This window comes from Nematolebias whitei, chromosome 21, assembly GCF_014905685.2.
Source record: "Nematolebias whitei isolate Nwh7 chromosome 21, NemWhi1, whole genome shotgun sequence".
In the NCBI taxonomy this organism is placed as follows: Eukaryota; Metazoa; Chordata; class Actinopteri; order Cyprinodontiformes; family Rivulidae; genus Nematolebias; species Nematolebias whitei.
Window position 1 is genome coordinate 14,533,206 of NC_056518.1, and position 6,000 is coordinate 14,539,205.

Consider the following 6,000-nt stretch of genomic DNA (forward strand, 5'->3'; position numbering starts at 1 on the left):
CCATATTTGTTTAATAAAGTGGAAAAATCCAAAAATATGTTGTTTCGCCATATACGTCCCATCTATTATGCGTCACTGCTGACGCGTCGTGTTTGTTACGCTTCACTTCTGACAACCCGGAAATGTTGGCCGAACTCGGAAATGCGGGACAGTGTTGTGCCAAAAATTGATTGACTGCCAAATGGCGACTGCAGGAGCGTGCACAGGAGGACTTTAACAAGAATTTAACAAGATTAACATCCATCCATCCATCCATCCATTATCTTTACCCGCTTATTCCATTTTGGGTCACGGAGGTCGCCGGTGCCCATGTCCAGCAATCACTGTGCGAGGGGCGGGGTACACCCTGGACGGGTCGCAAGTCCATCACAGGGACACATAGAGACAAACGAGACAAACAAACATTCACTCTCTCACTCACACCTAGGGACAATTTAGAGTTACCAATCAGCCTAACATGCATGTTTTTGGTCTGTGGGAGGAAACCGGAGTACCCGGAGAAAACCCACGCATGCACGGAGAGAACATGCAAACTCCACCCAGAAAGGCCCCTGGACCGGGGTTTGAACCAAGGACCTGCTCTCTGAGAGGCAGCAGCTCTACCAGTTGCGCCACCTTGCTGCCCACAAGATTAACACTTATTAACTATTTGTTTGCTCGAAAGTATAGTAAATGTTTGTCTCAATCTAATGTTTGCTTAATAAATGCACTTTAATGGTCAAATTAGCTGAATTTCGCCAGGGCGGTGCAGCTGGTTTGACAGTTCCAAGCAGCGAGCAGAACAAGGTGGGGAGACTATGGCAAGCCGATTGTGTCATTAATATATGTTGAAAATTCTCAGTCATCCAGGACATGGTAAATTCAAAAAAGTGAAAAAAAAAACAAAAACAATAAAGTATAAAGTATAATAAATAAAGTCCAGTTTTTATTGTCTTGAACTTTTTTGAATTTGTCATTATAACCACGTTTACCTATTACATGATACAACGGCATGCCTTACAGCTACTACTACTCTGCTGCCATCAAGTGGCTGAAAGTGGCACTGCTCAAAAACATTTCAGTCAGAATGAATGAAAATGGTCATATCACAGCCAAAAATTGGTTTATAAATATGGGGGGAAAAAAAACATAAATATGTCGCTTCAGCCTATAAGTCGCAGGGCGTGTAAATTATGCAAAAAAAAGTGTGACTTATACAGTGAAAAATACGGTAGGTCATTGGTGACTGCAAGGATGTGTTGTGTGTGACACTGACATGTAAACAATCTCTAAACTGACACAGACAAAATAGTTTCCTATATAAACCTGAACTGATCCTTAACTGTAACAATAAGCTTAAAAACTGTTTAATGCAGTTCACTTCAAACTTAGAGTTTATCTTAAAGCCAGACCATAAAAAAGCACCAAGAATAAACATTTACCAGAATGAAAACCCAAAGATAGTCTTTTGAAGAAAAAAGTGGAAAAAGCTCTGCAACACTTCAGTTGATAACGCCAGGGCATTTTTGATATTTAAGAAAATAGTTAGCTTTTTATGTGCAGTAACAGATTGCAGAAGCATAAAGGACTAAAATGTCACAGAGGCCTGGCTGCCCCGAGGCTGTCGCTTCCTGCCCTCCTGTTGTGCCACGGTTCTGTCTTTGAGCAGCAGGTTGTTTGGCAATGCCAGGTCATGTTCGTGGGCACAGTCATCTGCAATCAAAGCACCTCCATGCGAGTAACTGGCTACATTCTCTCAGTCCTGTTGAGGGACTTACAATGAAAGCAGGACAGAGGAAATCGTCATTTTTCTTCTGTGAACTTGTATTGTCTTTATCTTTTGGCACACCCTCCCCTTTAATCTGGTTTCTGGACAGAAAAACAAAGACCCAAAAGTTGCCAAATGACTCTGAGAAAGAAAATGAGAGTGAGAGAAGACAAGTGTGAGATATAAGAGGAAGAGTAGGAGGAAAAGACATCAGCCTGCCAAAACGGTAAAAGGAGTAAATAGCCAGTGAGAAGCAACAGATGATGGTACCACAGAGTCAGTCAAGAGTAGTTTGGGCTTTCAGACCCCCCACGCCTTCAGGCGCTATACAAGAAAGACTAAGCACTTTATCTGAGTGAGAAAACAAACACAAACAAGTAAACAAACAATAAAGAAGTTAAATTGAAGCTGGCCAAGAACCTGTCGACAAAACAAAGTCTCAAGAAGCCAACTCTCAATCAGAACTCCCCGCCCTCCCGTCTAAGATGCTCTTCATCTTTACACTCCATCATCCCACACTTTGCTGCACAACCTACCTTACAAATATTCACACACAAACCTCTGCAATGGGCATTTTTCCTGTGGAAGCTTTGGCAGAGGTTTACACGGTACTTGGCTAGCCTTTTTCTCTGTGCCTAGTCCGACACCCCCCACCCCCTTGCCAGGCGAGCACCCACCACCCAGACGACCAGAAATACCTCATCTTACAGAGTAAAAGCTGGCTGAATACCCTCACTGCACTGTCTCACCATGCCAGCAAGAAAGAGAGGACAACAAAACAAGAAGAAAACTTCTTAAAAAGAAGAAAAACAGGCTGAATATGTGGGATGGCTTCATGAGATTATTTTCCCAACATGGATGAGATATGGGTGTAATTTATTTTGTTCGCCCTTTGTTTCGAGGGTTTCTGGAAGCGCAGTTTGCAGAATACTTGAGTCACCTTTTGTTTCTTTTAGCATTCCAGCTGTAAGTGGCTGGACCAGAATCAAAATAATGGCTCTCATGCCCAACTGTTCTGCTCCAATTAAAGTTAATACCAGTCAAAGGCACAACAATCTGTTGCATAGTGAACGATAAAGCCCAGTTTAACTCAGTTTTGCTTGTGGTCCCATGTTTCTCTCGTACAACTGAGGTCCAATTCCCGCTGCTTCCTCACACAAACACAAGAGAGAGGCAACATCCATGGATGTTAAAACTGATGACGCTGGGTCGATTTCCAGACCACTCTGCTTATTTTATCACAAAAATCCTCTATACCCTCCCTCCCCTCCCTCTTGCTGTCCCTCTTTCTAGTTTCACACAAACTGGCAGAGAGTCAGACACGAGTCGTCTAAGGAGGCTGACGCTTTATACTGGTGCCAACTACCTTCTGCTGAATGAAAGGAAGGGTAGGGGCAAGGAAGAGTGTGGGTAAAGGAGAAGGGATGAGGGAGAAGACTGGAAAACAAAAGAACGGGGGAGATGGTCCATTTGTAACAAGAGATAAGTAAGGAAGCCTACTATTGCAGTCTTGAACTGCCAACACAACTTTCTGAGTCGCACACTCTGTCCAAGATGGGAAAACAGTACGGACAACTTTTAACCCCGTTATACATTCCATACATGCAGCGCCTTAGCAACAGAAACGGTTGCTATGCAGAACAGTACCTACTCTAGCATCAGCTCCATTATCTCCATCCAGCAACAATGTGGCACATCCCATCAGGGCCTGATCTGAATACTTGACAAGATGGTTTGATAAGAAAAGTACTACATTCATTTGGACAACACAATAAATTACTCATTTTGAAAATAATAATATTGCAATGACAATGTCAATTGTGAAAACAACATTTCCTCAGTCCTTCGTTTCTGTTCTGTCATCTCAATTCTCACGACACTTTCCAAGTTGTTTAGCATCTCGGCCATTATTATATGACCAGGCGTGGACATTGACATCAAGGGCAGTGAGAGGAAAATGAGGGCCAAATAAATTATTGGCATGCAGAAAATGAATGCATGACACTTGAATAATAGCATATGATTTATTGCAGTCAAAGCAGTCCTATGTGTTATTGATATTTAACACACTGATATTGCAAATACAATTAAAAAAAATGCCACACTGTGCAGCCCACGTGTGCATTTAACCATTGTTAAAATAGTGAAGCCAAATAATTATGCATTTATCACATGAACAGAGGAGATGAACAAACTGAAATGTAGTAAACTGGCTAAGAACTGTGGTTTTATGGAAATATCCAGGTGTAAATACAGTCAGATCTTCTAACTCCTTATGTCGTCTTTCTCATTTTGTTATTAAAAAGTAAGGATATTTAAAATTTTACTGTAAGGTCAACAGCCAGTGTAATGAACAACACAACAGAAGCACAGGTGAACAAAATCACTAGGTTTTATATTAATTGCCTTACTGTAGTAAGTCGTATTCATTGCACCGCAGTGCTTCCCATGACCAAAACCCTTTTGTTTATTTATCTAGTGTATTGTTGACTAATGTGCTTGCTCACTAGATTACATATTTTTTCCTTCCCTTTTAAACTTTTACAAATCCAAAGAGCAAGGGCATCTGGAGACGGCAGAAGAAAAACAGCGGAATAGTACCAGCAATATACCTCTGCTATCAATCTGCTTTAAAGAGTTACAGCAAAACATGTAACAGAAATTGATTTCGGTCAGCTGACCTCCCCCATCCTGTTTAGAAGAAATATTGGCAGTCTATCTTGCACTGACTCAAAATAATAGCTACTGTGCCCCTACCATGTAGCAATCTGCCACTGGATCATTCTCGCCAAGGTCACAGAGTACATCACAGGGACTGGAGCGAGAGAGGGACCACAGGACAACAGAACAAGGAACCGGGAGCTTCTTCAAAAGAGGCCGGAGAGCTAAAAGCAACTTTTAATGTGGGCAATCTTAGCTGTACAGAGGAGCTATAAAATGTGTCATCAGACACACATGATTGGAACTGCGCAGAGCATACGTGTAGACGGTCAATGCAATCCTTGAATCGCTCGTGCTTACAGGGCCACATCGGCAAACACACCCTGGAAAAAAAAAAAGAACAAACCATCCCCATCTAAACCGGGTCCCCCACGGTGAAAGAGGGGAACAGATTTCTGCCATGCCGCGTCTCCGAGCTGCTTTGACAGACGGAGTGGGAACTTACGATGGGGCGGAGCCTTCATGCGCATAATGCCCAGATGGGCCCCTAGTTGCTGCGGTAGTTCTTCCTCCTATGCACCAGCTCCCACAGCGCACTTTGTGGATGCTAATATCAGAGTGGGTGACGAGTTGGAGCACCAGGTTCATATCGCACAACGTTTTTCAGTTACAGCACACTGGCCCTCGTGTCCCACAACAGACATATGAACAGGTGAGAACACATGCATATGAAAGGGAGACACTTGACTCTGCTTTAGTACAAGAATCAAGATGAAATGAAACTAAAAGAACTGAAGCATCGCATCTCTAATGAGTAACAGAGCTGAGATTTTAATCCATACAGATTTATGATGTCTCGATTTAATCAACAACTATTTAATAGAGCACTACCGGTACATATCCCAGCAGGCTTTTGCTTCTGCTGCAGAATTTGGAAACAACTCAAAAGATTTCATTACTGTCCACAAATTAAATCACATAAAATATTCAATTAAGTTAAAAGATATTACAACAAACGTTCTCCTGGCAATTCTGGTTCCAAAGGGTAAGTATATTACACTACCATGAACAAAATCCAAAGAAATTACTGCGTGAAATTATTCTGATGAAAATCGCTGTATACATAATCCAAATTTTAGTCACACTCTGAATCTCTATTATATTCTAACACAGTAAGGTAAGTAATGTGATAACTTTAAAATCCAACTCCGTTCTGCTGAATGTTCCTCCAGAGCCAGAGCTGTCCACTATCTGTTGCACCGACTGACATTTTTATGAAGTCAATCTGCCCTATACAAAGGTTGGTGATTGTTTCAGTCACTTAAGTTTATCTGTAATTTAATCTGAGTTGATATATAATAAACTGAAATGAGTTTTGGACCAATTGGTTAGTGTTGAGATGAATTTGCACAAGAATAAAAAAAAAAAAAAGCAGACAAAATTCTCTTCAGGTTTGTTCTTGATCGCTGAAAAAATATATAAGAAACATTAAAAAACTGTCGTTTCAGAAAAATGCTTTACATTTCAGAACATGCAGCGTTTAAATGGTAAATGGACTGTACTTATGTCGCTTTTCTATATTATCAAGACAC

General features: G+C 41.3%; 1 protein-coding gene across 1 annotated transcript in view; it reads right to left on the minus strand.

Moving 5' to 3' along the window:
* Positions 1-6,000, minus strand: part of si:ch1073-358c10.1 (mitochondrial peptide methionine sulfoxide reductase) — a 45,643-nt gene that overhangs the window by 39,467 nt on the left and 176 nt on the right. The window lies entirely within an intron of this gene.